Below are 18,905 nucleotides of genomic sequence, written 5' to 3' on the forward strand. Positions count from 1 at the left end.
GTGGTTGCCTCTCATGTGCCCCCCACCAGGGACCTGGCCCACAACCCAGGCATGTGCCCTGACTGCAAGTAAAACCAGTGACACTTTGGTTCGCAAGTGGAGCTCAATCTACTGAGCCACACCAGCCAGGAAGAATGACTAGACTCTTACCTGGCAAATAATGTGCTTCCACAGTGCTGACTGAAATTATAAGTCACGAAGTTGGAAAGTAAAACAATCCCTCATATAAGAAAAGTCACCTGTGAGATGGTGACTAAAGGGACACATTTTCTGGCAGGTACTTCAACAAAAATATGAACGAAAGAAAAGCAAATTGACCTAGAGTTTCAAGCACTATTTTCCACAGCTATAAGGGAAGAGATTTGAAAATAGGTTAGAACATCTTTTATTATACATTTCTAGATCTGAAAGTAATCTTGGAGATCATCCAATTTAACTACCTCATTTTGTAGATAAGAAAAATGAACTTAACTACACTCCTTTGGGAGTAAGTGCCTTATCCAAAAATATTCTCAAAATGCAAAATTTGTTTCTTATTCAAAATAGTTATCAAATTTAAAAGGCACAGATATTTATAAGTTAAAATTATAACAATATATAAAAATGGTCATGGAAATGTAAAGTACAGCATAGGGAATATAGCCAATAACATTGTAATAACTATGTATGGTACCAAGCGAGTACTAGACTTCACTTCTATGGGATGCAAATGTCTAATCATGTGCTGTACACCTGAAGTTAATGTAATACTGTATGTCAACTGTAACTGAAAAGCTAAAAAAATTATAACAAAGCAGCAATATTTTTAATTTCAAACTAAAAGCAAGAGTTAGTTTTTTGGCAATAATGAAGATTCACTGATTTTATGGAAGATGCTCCAGGTTGGAGGTCAGGGTCAGGGTCTATCCCCACTTCAAGCACCTGAGCTGTTCCGTTGCAATGACAGGGTTAAGTAGATCAGGAGTTTCCATACTTGGTCAGTATCACCTGGGGAGCTTGAAATCCCAGGTTTCCAGGCCCTTTGAAGATTCTAATTTAGTAATGCTGGAATCTGTATTTCTTTAAAGCCCATGGAGTGAGACTGATGAACAACATGCTGGGAAACCAGACTCTGAGCTCCATGAGAACAGAAACCCAATACTGTTGATTTCTGTACAATAACTGCCACTTACTGCTCAAAAATGCTTGTTAAATGAATATGGAAAAATAGCTTGCCCCTCTGGGTCTTAGTTTCCTCACGTTTAAATATTTCCTGATAACATCCTGAGAATAGCATTTGGTAAGTTTGTTCAAAATGCCAATTAAATGCTTGTGCTTAGATAGCTAGAATGGATACAGTGGTCTGAAACTAAGAATGACTCCCCACCCTGTCCCTTCCATACACATACACCAGTTCAATAATGTTTTTCTTTGTTTTAGGTTAGAAGGTGAGTATTCTTCATGGTGAACTGGAGGTACCAGAAGAGAGTCTCAGTTAAGGTATCTATCCATCTATTCAAAGTAGTAAATTTGCATACTTATAACTCTAATAATACATATGTTAACCTTTTAATCCAAGTATGCAGCACATGCCCAGACTTACTATGTTTCATATAATTTACCTATGGGTATCAGCATGAACGACTAACAAAATAAGTGTTATTTATTATAACTCTTTTCTGCACTCCTAGAGCAACAGGACACAGACTTTTCTATAATGCACAGAGCATATAGAAAAGTCTTCATGAATTATAGTCCAGAAAATAAGTTTTTCACTTATGGCTTTGAGTACTGTCCTGAAAAGCAATTTGAAAAAGCTGCTTCCTCTTCTCTATACTTCTGGGACTCTTGGCATAACTGGAATATATTATCTGCTTTTCTTTATACCAATCATTGATTAACTGCAGTTAACCAATATGTAAGAAGAGCCAAAGGCCCTAAAATCTACATAACCTGGTCCTACATGTAGGCTGTAAGCTCTGTGAGCTCAGCACCATGGTCTCTGCACACCCAGCACACGGCCCGGCATGCAGGAGGCTCCCAGGCGCTTGTTAACTGAATGTTCTCTGAGTGTCTTTGAGTGGTAGGGACCAAGTTTGCCCAAATACTTAGCCTGAGCCTCTGCCTATCTTTTACCTCTTAGATTTGTTCTTCGCCTCTTAAATTCCTCTGCAAAAGGATTATTATTGCCCAGAAGGGCAACATTGTATGGTAGGCTTTGGTTTCAGAAGGACTGTGTTTGGCTGCTGGCACTGACACTTAATAGCTGTTTTGTTGGGTTTTCCCCGACCAAGGTCTGTAAGCTTTCTGTCCCTTCGTTTGCTTATTTGTAGATGGCAGTTATGAGCATAGGCTGTGGGATCACGAAGACCTCAGTTCTAGTCCTGGTTCTGACATTATGATAGGATATGATATGGCAGGTTACTTGACCTTTCTAAGTAGGGAGACCATAGGTTCTTGTTTATGCTTGCTGTCCCCAGAGTAATTATTACTTCCAAAAGTGCCCTAGATTAGAAAGTAAATGGCAGGTTTCCTTCAGACTCTTTAGCTCTAAACTGAGACAAAAATGAAAACTCATAGATCTGTGAGGAATAAATTGGAAAACGTTTCTAAAGGCACACAGTAAGTCCTCAATAAGTGTGTCTATTATTATTACTACTGTGGGTAGGGTACATAATTTCCTTCAACCTCAGATTGCTTATTTGTGAATGGGGATAATAATATTCCTTTATTTTTATTTGTCTTTTTGAATCACTAATATATTCACATGGTTCAAAAATGCATAAAAAGAATTAAGATGAAGTGTCACTTCCCCAGGACGGGAAGGCAACTATAGTGTGAGTTTCCTATGTGTCTTTCCAAAGAGATTTTATACATGAGCATGGTCCCATGAATGGCAGCATGACATAACTCTGTTCTGCACCTTGCTTTTTTCACTTAACAATCCTGGTGATTTTTCCATATGAACAAAGAATAGCTTCCTCATTCTTTTACTTTTTTTGATGGTTTATTTTTTAATTTTATTGATTATGCTAATACAGTTGTCTCATTTTTTTCCTCCCATTTATTCCCCCGCACCTCTACACAGCCCCACCCCCCAGCATTCTCCTCCCCCTTAATTCATGTCCATGGATTGTACATATAAGTTCTTTGGCTTCTCCATTTCCTATACTGTTCTTAACCTCCCTGTCTATTTTGTATCTACTATTTATGCGGCTTATTTCCTGTACCTTTTCCTCCATTCTTGCCCTGCCCCTCCCCTCTGTTTTACTGTTCATAGTTTTTGATCTTCTTTTTCTTAGATAAGTTCCTTTAACAACATTTCATATAATAAGGGCTTGGTGATGATGAACTCCTTTAACTTTCCTTTCTCTGGGAAGCACTTTATCTGCCCTTCCATTCTAAATGGTAGCTTTCCTGGATAGAGTAATCTTGGATGTAGGTCCTTGTCTTTCATGTCTTTGAATACTTCTTCCTAGCCCCTTCTTGCCTTTAAGCTTTCTTTTGAGAAATCAGCTGATGGCCTTATGGGAACTCCTTTGTAGGTAACTGTCCCCTTTTCTCTGGCTGCTTTTAAGATTCTCCCCTCATCTTTCATCTTGGGTAACGTAATTATGATGTACCTTGGTGCGTGCTTCCTTGGGTCCAGCTTCTTTGGGACTCTCTGAGCTTCCTGGATCTCCTGGAAGTCTATTTCCTTCCCCATATTGGGGAAGTTTTCTTTCATTATTTGTTCAGATAAGTTTTTGATTTCTTGCTCCTCCTCCTCTCCCTCTGGCACCCCTATGATTCGGATGTTGGAATGTTTAAAGTTGTCTCAGAGGTTCCTAAGCCTCTCCTCAATTTTTTTTCTTAATTCTTGTTTCTTCATTCGGTTCTGGTTGAATGTTTATCTCTTCCTTCTGCTCCAAATCATTGATTTGAGACCCAGTTTCCTTCCCTTTACTATTGTGTCCCTGTGTATTTTTTCTTTATTTCACTTTGTGTAGCCTTTGCCTTTTCCTCCATTTTGCTCCATTGACCATACTCAACCAATTCAGTGAGCATCCAGATTACCAGTGTTTTGAACTGTGCATCTAATAGGTTGGCTGTCTCTTTATTGCTTAGCTCTACTTTTGGACCTTTGATCTGTTCTTTCATTTGGGACATATTTCTTTGTCTCAGCACACCTGCTACGTTGGAAGGGGGTGAGGCCTTAGGTATTTGCCAGGGTGGGGCAACTTGCTGTGTTGTGATGCTGTATGCGGGGGAGGGGTCTGAGAGGAAACAGTGCCACTTTCTTGGCTCCTCCTGGGCTTTCAGTCACTTCCCCCACTACCCACAAGCAAAGTGGGCCCTTCTGGTGCTGATTCCCAGGTGGGTGGGTGTGTATGCTTTAGGACCCTGTGGGTCTCTCCAATGGACCCTCCTGTGAGGCTGGGAGTTTCTTCTGCCACTGCAACCACCACAGGTTTTTACCTCCAGAGGATTTGAAGCTTTCTTTTCCCATGCCGGAACGCTAGATTGTACCATCGTTCTCACTCCCCAGCTGTTCCTCTGGTTTATATGCACCAAAATGTGTGACAGCCTGGTCCTCCAGCCTCCCCCTTGCCACGCATCCTCTCCACCCAGGCTGCTTGATGAATGTTTATTCAGTCTGTATAAATGTTTATTCTTTAGCTCCTTGGTTTTTGGTCTTCCATACAGTTCAATTTTCTGTCAGTTCTGGTTATTTTTTGCTTTTAAATTTGTTGTTGTCCTTCTTTTGGTTGTGTGAGGAGGCAAAGCATCTCTACCTACACCTGCATCTTGGCAGGAAGTCTCCTCATTCTTTAAATTTTTAAACAGCTGCACAGCATACTGCTGTATGAATGATCCCCAACTTGTCTAGCTAATCCTCATGCTGCTGCTCTGAATATTAACATAAGAATTATAAAGCACTTAGAAAAAATACTTAATAAATATTTACTATTACCTTTTTAATCAGTCCCATGCTTATTTCCCTTTACCTGTTCCATTTCTCAAGGCCTTGCATCTCCATTTATTCATTCCCTCAGTACTAACCTACTGACTTTCTACTTCCACATTTGGCTGTAACATACCAATGAGCTATGGTACATGTCCTCAGAAAAGTTGTTGTCTAATGTCTCTGCGCAAATCTACATCCTTTTAAGGATTTCTTACAGGTGGATGGAAGCATATGAAATGATATGAACATAGAAAGTTTTGGGGATGGGAGGCAGAAATTGTCAAGGAAATATCAACATATAGGCCATGAGATCAAGGGTCTTTCATATATAAATCATATTACTTTTTTCCTTCTTGTTATAAAAGTAATATATGAACATATAAAAATTTGCAAATTTTCTATTTTCCTCATGTATAAATGATGTATATTAAATGTACATTATAAATGCATAGAACTACTGATCCAAACTCCCATGACATGCAAAAATGATTCAATTCCACTAAAGACCTTGAATCCCTTCCAGCACTAATTTGTTGTGACTCCATAAGTTGATAAATTACAAGGTTTATTTTCCAACTAGAAACACTTGAAATATCATTAATGCACTCAAGATATGTCTTTAGAATATTCTTTGGGGTAAAAAGATCAGTAATTCAAATTGGTGCTTAAATTTGAATTACATTTTAATAAAAATTTTTCTGCTTTAAGTGAAAATGGAGGAAGAATCTATTGGTCTACCAGTAATTTTTTTTCTAAAATAATAACTTTAGTCAAAATAATACAGATATGACTAAATTGAAAGTATTATGAAAGAGCTAATCAGAAAAATAAATGTTTCCACCCTCTCTCTCCTCAATTCTAGCTCTATTCCCTGAAGCAACCATTTTCTTAAAATCATTTTTGTTTTTAGTTCTTCTGATGAGTTTAGTTTTAACACTAAATCAGCTCTTAGTATTTTGGTGAGACTTTTGTTGAACTGTTCTGTGCACTTAGCATCTCTGTACCTGACACCAAGTGGTGGTCATTTAGTCAAATCTCCTTGAGGGTTGAGAATTACAGCTCTGAATAATATAATTTCACAGCTATTTTTGACATCACATTTAGACATTATCTATGAATGTTTACCATGAAAAATGAATATTTAAGTCTCCTTGTTCCCTACTTTTTTTGGTCAGATATTACTATTTTAACTTGCTTACTTATGTAACCAGTATAGGCTAATTCATTTTCTCTATTCTCTCCTAGAATTGACACATATTGGAGCTTCTCATTATATCATTGTGTTTTTTAACCTCTGACATCTCTTATTTTTTTATCTCAATGGGCTGATTCCAGATAGTTTTCTCAGATTAGGCTTGAAGTTTACTAATCTATATTTGCATCTAATATATTGTTTAGCTAATACATTAATTTAAAAAATTCAATGTCTATATTTTTTACTTTGATTTTCTATTCTTTTTATTCTTTTAATAATTTTTAACATAATATTTTGTTCATATATTTCCATTATTTCAAATTCTGGAGGATTTAATTCCACAGTTTTATTTGTTGATATTCCCTTATGATGATTTGTAGATTTTAAAAATTGTGAGCTCAGAGTAAATATGGTGGGGGGAGTGGTTCACTGTCTCCTTGGCCCTGAGATCATGTCTTCTTTTCAGGTTTGAATAGTACAACCCCATCCTCACAACCTAGAATCTGTATCCCACAGACAAACTCCTATGGGTTGTGCTGAGCATGAACTTCCACCTATTGCTCCTTTAAAATGCTTTTCTGTATTCTTAAAAAAAATTGAGAGAGAGAAGTGAGGTGGAGAGGGGAAGACAAGCATCAACTTGTTGTTTCTCTTATCTGTGCACCTCTTGGCTTATTCTTATATGTGTCCTGATGTGAATGAATCAAACCTACAACCTCTGCACATCAGGATAGTGCTCTAACCAACTAAGCTACCAGGCCAGGGCTCTTTTCTGTAGTCTTTATTTCAAAGTTAACTGATTATTTAAACATTTAATTGTATTTTATCCTTTATTTTTGAGTGTTTGTACTGGAGGGAAGTCTATATAAGTTAACTTAGTCCTCCACATTGCTAAAAGTCCCACTATTAGAACTGTGTGAATATTGTTCATTACTGGTTCTATCTATTGAATGAAATTTACTGAATTCTTCTTGAAGTCATTCTTTTTGCAACTCATTACTTGTCTTAATTTGTATAAATTTCTTTCTAAGTGTGGTACACATGTTAGCCTGGGATTTAATTTAATTGCACTTGGGAAGTTAGACTCTTTCTTATTCCTCATCTTCTTCCTTTTTACTTTTAACCCTTATTTTGCTGGAGCACATCCTTAGGTAATTGCTTCAGAAAGGATACTTGGAAGTGAATGGCCTGAGTCTTTGAACATTTGAAAATGTCTTCATTTTACTCATACTTCACTGATAATTTTATTAGCAACATAATTTTAAGTTCAAAATAATTTTCCCTCATAATTTTAAAGTCACTGGTCCAGTGTAGTTTAATATCCAGTTCACCGATGGGAAGACTTATGTCGATTTTACTTAAGTGACTATATTTTCCCTTTCAGAAAGTGTTAGGGGCCTCTCTGTATCTTTGACTCTGGAGTTTTATAATTATTGTATCTCTGTATGGATTTTTCCACCATTCATTTGATGGCCCCTCTTTATATCATAATTTTCCTGAAAAACAGGAAATTTTTTTCCCTTGTAATTGTCAACTTCTACCCTTCCATTTTCTTTATTTTCTCTTTCTAGAGCTCCAGGAGACAGGTACTTGATTTCCTGAACTGCTTTTCTATGCTTCTTTTCTAGCATATATATTCTCCATCTCTCTGACATTTGGTTGTGCATTCTAGGAGCCTTCTTAAACTTTATCTTTTAGCCCTTCTAACAAATCATTTTTATTTTATAAACATTTTTTTAAAAATTCAAGACATTTTTGTCTGTTTTCTGATTGCTCCTTCTTAATAGAATTCTGTTTTTGTTATATGGAAAAAATAGTTTTTTAATCACTCTGAGGATACTCAGAGTTTTTTTTAACAGTTGTTTTAAATGATATCCCCTCTAGCATTAATAGCTGCTTTTTTTTTCCCCATGCTGCTTCATATGCCTAGTAATTCTTGGATATATATGTTTTAAAATGAAAGACTTCATTGACTTTTCTGGTTAATTAGTGTTGTTTTCCTCTACTCTTACATATATAAGTATTTCCAAGATAGGATCCTTCCCTGCATGAAATGGTGATTGATAGGCTTTGTGTACCAGTGGGCTCTGCTGACTTCTGGATTGATTTTAGGGTGAGGAGGCAAGAGCTGGCCTTCAGGCTATAGCTCACTACTTTCCAAAAGCCAGAAAGAGAAATATTTACCTAAATGCCAGATGCATTTTAGAAGCACTGGTTTACCTTAACTAATTCATAAAGACTTTCCATTAATTCCTCTGCTTTCAGCCGCCTGCTGCTCATGCCTGCTCTCTGTCCTTGCTGACTCCATGCTCTGAGCTTCTTTCTAGAGGGTCACCCTCATGCCCATGGTGGACTTTCTTGCACTAACTCTTGGTTCTGTTTCATTAGTAACTTTCCTCCAAACATTTTCTTATCCCATTCTCTTCAGAGCTCTTCCTAATCTTTGTAAAATTTTTACAGTCATTTAAAAACAGTTATAGGATAGAGAGAAGGAAAATGCTTTCACTTAGTCTATCTTCCTTAATTTTTGACTTATTATTTTTCCATTTTGCAAACTGGGAAGTTGTATGCCAAATTTTATCAATTGAACACATTTTCAACATAAAATACATAGAGGTATTAAGAAAGATATGAAAGTAGTCACCAAAAAATGGTAAAAGAGGTTATGTTTGGATGGTGGAGTCATGGGTAATTTTATTTTCTTTTAATCTGTACTTTCTAGTATTCCCACAGTAGACACTGTTATTTTTATAACAAACATAATAAAAGTAAGTTTTAAGTGCTGATAATAAGAATAAAAGCTACTTTCTGTTTTTCTTTCAGAGGAGAAGTCTGCAAACACAGGAGACCCTTGGTGTTTGAGAGGAGAGAAAAGTTATGTTCAGAGACCTGTGAGAATCCCAGATTTCATTGAGAATACCATTAATTGAGAGGTGGATGTAGGTGAGCTGCTTGACTGATCCAGACTATTAGGTTTGTTTTTGTTATGTGCTTCACATACAACCTTAGGAGTCAGATACTATTTTCTTCACTGTCAATTAAGCATATCAGGCCCTTTCAGATTTGTTCCCTGTTGACAGTTGAAAATAAAACTGCCAAGAGTGCACTGCAGGAATCACACACCAATACCACCTACAAGGGTCCAGATGGGTAATGACTAAAGTGACCCAGGTGAGTCTATGCTAATCTAGAGAGCAAGTGCTAAGCCCAAAGCAGTCAGCTACTATTCAGTTCTCACTGAATGTTGGCTTCTATTTTTAAAAGTCCTTTATTTTGAGGTTCAATTTACATAGAGTGAACTGCACAGATCAATGCATGGTTTAATGAGTTTTGCTGTGCATTTTAGGCTACTATAAATAAAACATTTTTAATCATCCAGAATTGTCTCCTGTGTCCCTACAGTCAATCCCTGCTGTACCCCCAAGTCAGGCAATCTCAATTCTGATTTCTATCACCACAGATTAGTTTTGTCTACTCTAGAAGTTAATGTAAATAGAACATCCAATTTATAAAGAGAATTTGAAACTACATTTTAATGAAAACTTAAAAAATTTTTTAGTTGTTGGATACCAACAATTCATAAATATTTTTATAAAACAGTCCACAAACAAGGCGACCACTTTGTGTCTGGGCTATAGTATAAAGCAAGATCATATTTTGTATAAATTTATTAATTCCTCTCATAATAGATAGTTTTGGGACTATTTTTTTAGCGACAAGTAGCACCTTCTTTAAAATGGAAGGGTAAGCCTAACTTTCAGGGCATCAAGAAAGCAATGAGAATGGGAAACTGAATCCCACTTTATAACCTGCTTGGGGGAAAAAGAAATGCCAGGGAAAGAATGGGTAGAGGCTGATGTAGTGAGAAAAGGATAGTTGGGGAACATTTAGAAGACATAACAAGGAAGAAATGAAGGTCATGGGGCTGCAGCTATTTTAACTAAACTGTAAGAAACTGACCTTCATATCATCTTACAAGTATCCCATAGAAAAGGCCCTAGCAGGTCCAATGTGATCTTCAGTACCCTCCCAATTCCTGCCCCACAACCTCCCCTTTCTATGCTGATTTCATTTCTTTCTACCTCCCATCTTGTCACTCTGCTCCAGCCACTCAAACCCTCTTCCTGTTTTGTGGATATGCCAGGCACATACCTCCCTCGGGGATGTGTGTTGGCTAGAAGCCCCACTCCCAGATAGCCTCATAACTTTCTTTTTCATCACCTTTAAGTCTATGCTCGAGATCATTTTCTCAGGCCATCTTATTTTAAATGTTACCCAGCCAACTTCCCCACTGTCTTCTCCCCAGCTTTATAGTTCTCCATAGCATTCATCACCACCTAACCCACACTGTATTTTGCTTCCTTATTTTCTGTATTTTTCCCTCTGTGCATGAGACTTAATGGTACAGGAGAATAGGTACATAATAGGAATTCATTAGGCATTTATTGAACAAACAAGTGAATCAAAGAAGAAAAGAAGAAAGAGGAGTTCTGGCTAAGATGGAGGTATAGGTAGATAAGCTTCACCTCCTTGCACAATGAAAATCAGGAAACAACCAATTTAAAAACAAAAAACAGCTGGAACTGCCAGAAAATCAAACTGTGTGGGAGTCTGACAACCAAGGAGTTAAAAGAAGAAACATTCATTCAGACTGGTAGGAGGGGCAGAGATGGGCAGCTAGGGCAGAGAGGACACATGGCAAGGCAGTGGCTGGTAGATAGGGTGGGCGATGTGGTGGCTGGTAGACTGGGAGAATCCTCATTCGTGCGCAGATAAACCAGGAGGAACAACTGGGGATCAAGACAGACTGTGCAACCCAGGGGTCCAGAGTGGGGAAAATAAAGCCTCAGAACCTCTGGCTATAAAACCTGTGGGGATTGTGGCAGCAGGAGAAATGGCCAGTCTGTGGAAAGAAGGGCAAAAACCAAGCAAGTGGCACTGAACTCTCCCCGACATACACTTCTATTATGTGACGAAGTAGGTTGCCATGCCCTGGTGAGTACTTACCAGGTATTTGAATGCTCTGCCTCTTACATCATAACAGGTGCTCCAAGACAAAGTAATATGGCTCAAATGAAAGAATAGATCAAAAATCCAGAAAAAGAACTATGTGACAAGGAGATAGCCAACCTATCAGATGCAGAGTTCAAAACACTGGTAATCCAGATGCTCACAGAAATGACTGAATACGGATACAAAACAGAGGAAGAAGTGATGGCTATACAAAGTGAAATAAAGAAAAATATACAGTGAACCAACAGTGAAGGGAAGGAAACCAGGTCTCAGATCAATGATTTGGAGCAGAAGGAAGAGATAAACATTCAACCAGAACCAAATGAAGAAAAAAGAATTAAGAAAAAAAAATGAGGAGAGGCTTAGGAACCTCTGGGACAACTTTAAACATTCCAACATCTGAATCATAGGGGTGCCAGAAGGAAAAGAGGAAGAGCAAGAAATTGAAAACTTATCTGAACAAATAATGAAAGAAAACTTCCCCAATCCAGTGAAGAAACTAGATATGCAAGTCCAGGAAACTCAGAGAGTCCCAAAAAAGTTGGACCCAAAGAGGAATACACAAGACACATCATAATTAAGTTGTCAATGATTAAAGGTAAGGAGAGAATCTTAAAAGCAGCAAGAGAAAAGGAGGCAGTTACCTACAAAGGAGTTCCCATAAGGCTATCAGCTGATTTCTCAAAAGAAAGCTTGCAGGCAAGAACGGGCTAGAAAGAAGTATCCAAAGTCATGAAAGCAAGGACGTACATTCAGGAATACTCTATCCAGCAAAACTATTATTTAGGAGGAAGGGCTGATAAAGTGCTTCCCAGATAAGGTAAAATTAAAGGAGTTCATCATCACCAAGCCCTTATTATATGAAATGTTAAAGGGACTTATCTAAGAAAAAGATCAAAATTATGAACACTAAAATGACCAAAAAACTCATGATATCAACTGAACCAAAAACAAAACAAAAACAAAAACAAACTAGGCAAACAACTAGAACAGGGACAGAGTCACAGAAATGGAGATCACATGGAAGATTATCAGCTGGGAGGAGAAAGAGGGAAAATGGGGGAAAAGGTACAGGGAATAAAAAGCATAATTGGTAGGTACAAAACAGACAGGTGGAGGTTAAGAACAGTATAGGAAACGGAGAAGCCAAAGAATTTATATGTATGACCCATGGACATGAACTAAGGAGGGGAATGCTGGAGGGAATGGGGATTCCACGTGGGGGTGGGCAAAGAGGAGAGAAAAGGACAACTGTAATGGCACAGTCAATAAAATATACTTTTAAAAAATTCCAAAAAATTAAAAAAAAAAGAAATCTGAATAAATAAAAGAAGAAATGAAAACCCTCCTAGCTTTGAAGATGATTGTTGAAAGTGTTCAACAAAATAGACTAGTTAAGAAAATTTTATCATTTCTTATTCTCTTCCAACATTTAATTGTTTGGGGGCAGTTAAGACTTAAGGAACTAATCTTAAAGAACAGAACAACCCTGACTATACTTACTATCTTCAAAATATTAGATTCGTGAGAGGACAAATGCTTATATGAGTATATAAACACATTACTGGGCATTTGAGTCTAATAATAATTAAGTTTTTCATTAGATTTAAGTTCTGATGACAAAATCATATTTTCCTAATATATTTATTCCTATCTTAATTTTTTTAAAGACATAGTTTTTAAAGATATGCTAATGTTACTAAATTTTTGGAACAATGATCAGCAATAAACACATGAAATGAATCCAATACTAGAAAAAAAAATTTTAATGGCAGTGAGTATAACCAGCTCTAGGTCGATGGAAAGGTGGGGGCTGACCTGGTTCTGTAATTCTCTACCAGATTTTTGACATAAGTTAAGGGTAGTTCCTCTGAGATACCAAAATTAAAGAACTCTGGTGCCAGTAAGTTTCTACTCCAGAACAAAATATTCCCCAATGTAAGACATTATTTAGAATTAAGTCAGACTCTGGGATTGGTCAATACTGGATTAAACCGACTATATTCATGTTGCCAACTGACCCATGGAGACCCCATTCCACGTACTATGTATGGAAGACTGCAGAAAACACACAGGAATCACGGGCCAGGAGCCCACATTTACCAACACATAGCAGGTGGGATGCAATGATTTGCCTAAATTTTAGAAAGCTGGAGAATAAACTTGTAGCCATTTTAAAACCAAGTAGAGAGAAAAGAAAGAAATTAAATGTAGCTTCTTGCAATCCATGGGCCTTCTTACCCTTGTTCTATGTTTCCTCCTTAATGCCTTTCCATCTTTTGTCAACTCATGTCCGTTTCTCTTTTACTGATCTGACAGTCACACATACACTGTTTTTTTTTTTTTCTTCTTCTAGGTATTTGGGATGAGAAAAAAGAGTAGGATAAACACATAAATTTCATGGATTACAATTTAATAAGTTACACCTTTAAATCTAAGAATCATTTTCAAAGTGTGAACATCTGCAGAAATTACAATGTATTGGCAATGAGATTAGATCCCAACAAACGATTAAGGTAAACAATGTGCTCTGTTTTTCCTATCCCAGTTCTGGTAACTCAATAGTCTACAACTACTTGAGAAGGATCATTTTTTTTTTTTATCTCAGTTTGGACACAGAAGCTCACATTTCAGCAATGATCAAGGTGATCATCCTTATCCCTTGCTGACACCTTTCTCCTCCACCACAACAAGTCACACAGATCACCTCTAGCAGAAATTTTCAATAGGCTAGTAAACACTGCTATGGATACCGAGAGAAGACACATAATCGTCTCTGGGGAGCTTTAGGAACAACTAATCATCTTGGATAGGCAGAGTTACACCTGATTCAGTCCATCAAAATGTACTAGCTGCTGAAAACTCACAAAGCATTGTGGGAACACTGAACTGGTGAGGAGGCACAGCACGTTCCCTGAATAAACGGAAATTGCTTGATTTGGACTGCTTCTTAGAAAGGCATGTTTAGGCTTGTTACCATTAAGTGTGTGTAATAAAAATTTTGTGGGCCTGCTTTCTACCTTTGTGTGATACAACTTTAGAATCAGTTAGTAATGATTATTTTACCCAGTTATTCTTAATCTTGGTTGGGTGGTAGTGTTTTCTGAGTGTTGTGTGCAGAGGAAGGGTGCTTTTAAAAAATAGAGATGTCTAGGCCTGCTCAATAAAATCAGAATCTCTGAGCCAGTTTTATTATTATTATTATTATTTAAATAAACCACATTGTCCAGGTGATTCAGCTTCATTAAGGACCACTCATCCCATATTGCAACCTTATTTTATATGTAAAAAATTAAGGTCCAAAGAATTTAATGGACTTGTAACTTGCCCAAGATCACATACCTAGTTAATGGTAGGGTTTGGATTAAAGTCATGACTTCCATTAACTTACTCATCTAATAAATGTCTCTCAATGACATTCTAGGGTTGTGACCAGCCACCTAATTGTTAATCAAGAATAAGCTAAGTCAAAGCTGAGCCATATCTAAGGGTCAGTAAGCCTGGTCCTGATCCAAGTGAAAAGGGGAGAGTAAACTTTGTGGTTCTGGCATTGTCTCAGTATGATTCAGGTCTCTGGAAATGTTAAGGGATCCTTTCATCCAGGTATAACCCATCACTCCCTATGACCCGCTTTCCCATTTTACTAGTTCCAGGGTCCCCTTTACTTACCCAGATCTAACGTGTAGCACAAGGTAGAAGGGGACAGGGTCCCCAGCTGGGAGGTCTGGTGCAGTTCAATAAAGCCTTGGTCAGTGGGGATGAGAGCTGGCTCCTCAGCCCTAGGTACAGAAGAAAGGAAAGTTCATCCATAGTTTCTGGTTTGTTCATTGAAAGAAGTTTTGTCCAAAATACTTGTTAATGCTACCTATTCACTCCTAATAACAACAAACTCTCCTAAGACGCAACTACTGTTGTCACAGTGGTTACATTAAAATGGTAGTTACATAATTAAAAAAGTATGTGTATATATATTTATATTTTCTACCATATATTTATATGGTAGTTATATAAATAAAAAAGTATATATATATATAAATATAAATATATATATTTATATTTTCTCCCAAAGGTGAAGAATATGAGAGAGAGAGAAGTTCAAATTTTGAACTCAACCATTCCCATGCTTAGCAATTCATGGCTACAAAAGTTGGCATGTGAGAAACTGTCCTGAATGCTGTAACAGTACTGGAAGAAAATCACCTCAAAAGCACTTTTCTTGAGAAAAACAACAACAAAAAATCTTGGAAAATGATATTCATAATGTTCAAAATAAAAGTTGATCTTCATCAACTAAAGAATAGGACTAATTTATCTTTAGTCCTTTACAAATAATACAACTATTACTTTCCATTCACAGAATACTTAGTCAAAAGGCCATTTGAAAATGAATTAAATTATATCCACTCATTTTTCCTTGCTTCATTTCCATTTTCCTTCACTTACCAACTCTCTGACCCTTGTTCTAAAGTGATGTCATATTCCTGGGGACCAGGAATCCCCTGGAAGAAATGCAACATTTTGAATGGGTGTGTGTTTTTTCCCCTGGTGATAAAGTCCCTAGCTTGAGCTAGATTTTAAGAAAGACCTCTCCTCTCCCCAAAGCTCCCTAGAATTCAAGTTGAGGAGGTACTGGGGAGATGGTGGTGGTGGTGTTGGTATCCACAGTGAAAGATTTTATAAAACTGGCCTCTGGAACGCTCCTGCAAAAGAAGGATTGAAAGATTTCACGAAATTGGATTTATTCTCCAAAGGATGGGCTTAGATAAAACATAGTTTGGAAAGCACCAGAGGATTACATTTACCCATGCTGACTTTTTTCTTCTTTAGTGAAAGATTTCACTAGTTTGAGATGAAAGGAAAGGAAAATCATCATCTCATTTTTCTTATTGATTTTGACTTATTAACTCAATGGTAATGCAAATGATAGGGTAAGAGGACATATCTTCTCATTTCCTAGAAAACCTTTTACTTTGGAATTACTGAATTCAGACTACCTACAATGGTAGACAATTACAAAATGATTAAGAAACAAAAGGACAGATACACTTGACATTTAGAATGAAATGAAAGCTCAACTGTTTTTGATTTTAAATTGAATAGGCAGTGCAAACCTTGCAAACCAGTTCACTGTTGTTGCTGTTGTTTTAATTGGAAAACTCCTCTAATTGCCATTTTGCTTTTCTTAGCAAAGCGCCTCATACACGGAAGGCGCTCAAATACTTGTTAGATTGAGTCAATTCTTTTGGTATCGCTCATAAATTAATGAGGAACGTGTAACTCTGTATAGTTTCAGAGTAGTTAAAGAGAGAAAAAAAAGAAATGCTACGTAACAGAATTGGGGCTTCAGGTGTTACCTAAGACTAGAATGCTTTCCAGCAGTGCAATTAAGATATCAGCCATAGCAACCTTACCTAGGAATTCTTCACTCTAAGTTTCTTTCAAATGCAAATTAGTTTGAATTTCTCTCTCCAGCCTCCTGACCTCTGCCTGAAAGTCTTCTGCCACAGATACTACAGTAATTAGGATTGTCTAGCAAAAATTTTATTTCAAACTCCATTTCAGGGAAGAAGGGGAAGGGTGAAGTCAAGGAACATATATAAAGGACTCATGGACAAGGACAAGGGGTGGGGGGAAGCATTGAATTTGGCAGAGGGGGAGGGCAGGGCAAGGGAGAGCAATGGGGGGAAAATGGGGACAACTGTAACTGAACAATAATGGAAAAAAAAAGACAAAAAGGCTTATACAGTTGACTCTTGAACAATGCAGGGGTGAGGAGTGCCAACCCACCTGCAATCAAAAGTGTGAGTATAACTTTTGACTCCCCTAAATCTTAACTAATTGCCTACTACTGACTGGAAGCCTTATAAAACATAAATAGTTGATTAACACATTTAGTATACTCTATGTATTATATAGTGTATTCTTACAATAAAGTGACCTAGAGAAAAAACCTCAGGAAAATCATAAGGAAGAGAAAGTACACTTACACTACTATACATATTTATTGAAAAACAAAAACAAAGAACAAGCCCCCCTAAAAGTAGACCTGCGTAATTCAAATGGGAGTTAACAAGGGTTAACTGTACTTCCTCTCACATACTTCAAATTCCCCTCCATTTCCAAGCTTACCTTAGATTATACATTTCTATCCAATGCAAATTGTTCCCAGTTTTCAGATAAGAAAAAGCTGAATGAATTTCAGTCTCCTGCGCCAAATTGTCATTTTTGTTGTCGTATAAGTTCCTATTTATGTTTTAAAATTCTAGACCCCAGATTGATAACACAGCAGTTATTACTGTTCGGCAGAAGACTGTCCCTTGCCTTCCTCACTGCCCATCCGCCCTCTTCACAGCTCTAGGCTCTTAAAGTTTCCCCCCCTGGGCTTGACCCCGAGAACCCCGGTCGTGCACCCTCGGCTGGGCCTGGCCGGAAGGGCTCACTCAGTGGGCCAGTAAATTGATTTCCCGCTCAACCGTCTTTCCTAAACATAAACGAGGAGCTTCCGAGGCCCAGAATATCAGAACTGCCTGCACGGTAGGGGGTTAGGAGGGAGGAGGGTTTCAGGCAGGGGCTGCCACAACCAGGTTTTAGGGCAGAGGGGCTCTTGGCAACCCCTCTGTTACCGGAGGTGCCGGAGATCCGAGGTTCACGCTTTGCCCCGGCGATGCGCCGGGCCCCCCGACTTGGCAAAAGCGGGCAGACCCACCCAGGCAGAACTGAAGGCAGCCTGGTCTCCGGGAGAGGGCGCAAGCAAATACTAACTTTTTGTTTTGTTTTTAAAGAAAATCTATCGGGATACAAAAAGCCCAGAACTAAGAGGCGACTTGATGGTGGCCACAGTAGGGCTAGGACGAGGGTGTTTGGGAGCAACGTCAAGGCGCTGGAGAAATTGGGGAAACAAAGCTGTCAACAGCAGAGTAGCTTAGAACCAAAGGGATGCAAACGTCTAGTAAAGATGCAAGCGACAGTAAAACTGTCTAGATGCAAAGGTCTGGTTACACACACACACACACACACACACACACACACACACACACACACACACACAATAAAAATAAATAAAAGTAAAAAAAAAAAACCAAACCCTATCCTGCAGCGACTGAGTGGAAGGGTGTAGGGGAGTCTTGCAAAGGACAACACTTCTGCAGACTTAGCTTTAGAGACGGCGCAGGTGTGGGCAAATCAAATTGGTTGACTATTACTTTTAGGAAAGAGGGAGAGGAATACAGTGAGCCGGAGGGGAGGCAGACCCACCAGGACAGACAACCGCACCGAGAGTCCCCGCTGCGGTCGGCCTGCAGTCCCGGAGGTCAGCGCTCCGCACGCGCCCGCTCCTCCCTGCCCTGCACCTAGGCCACCAATCGAGGCCCGGACCCCGCGCTCGCCCGCGCGCACTCACCGGCCCGCGGTGCCCGGGGCTGCCCTGGGCGGAGCCGCCGCCGCGCTGCGCTCTGGAGCCTCTGCAGCCTCAACGCCGAGCCGCTGCCTCCCTGCGCGGCTCTTGGAGGCGCTGCACCTCACGCGAAACCGGTAACCCAAGACCGCCCCGCCCCGCCCCGCCCCGCCCCGTCCCGCCCCGCGACCCTTGCGACCGTAGGGGCTCTTCTCAGCTCCTACAACTTCTCAGGTGTACTTGCGCACAAATGTCCGGCTCGTCCGGCCCCACAAATGACGAAAATGACATTTGGTGCTGAAGAACTCCCCTAGGTGGGATTTCCTGTAGCTTAGAGGTAGGAAGGAGGAGACAAATTTAGAGGTCCGAGGCTGAAG

General features: G+C 38.8%; 1 protein-coding gene across 1 annotated transcript in view; it reads right to left on the reverse strand.

The window, feature by feature from the left end:
- Nucleotides 1-18,636, reverse strand: part of SLC26A5 (solute carrier family 26 member 5) — a 61,080-nt gene extending 42,444 nt beyond the window's left edge. Inside the window, exons 1-2 of the mRNA XM_054564569.1 lie at nt 18,535-18,636; nt 14,805-14,914 (exon numbers count right to left, since the gene is read on the reverse strand). The gene's annotated coding sequence lies outside the window, so the exon portion shown is untranslated. The remainder of the gene's footprint in view (nt 1-14,804; nt 14,915-18,534) is intronic.
- Nucleotides 18,637-18,905: the final 269 nt, after the last annotated feature.

The sequence above is a fragment of the Pteronotus mesoamericanus genome, unplaced genomic scaffold, assembly GCF_021234165.1.
Source record: "Pteronotus mesoamericanus isolate MK-2021 breed Mesoamerican mustached bat unplaced genomic scaffold, CSHL_Meso_final scaffold_85, whole genome shotgun sequence".
NCBI classification, from domain to species: Eukaryota; Metazoa; Chordata; class Mammalia; order Chiroptera; family Mormoopidae; genus Pteronotus; species Pteronotus mesoamericanus.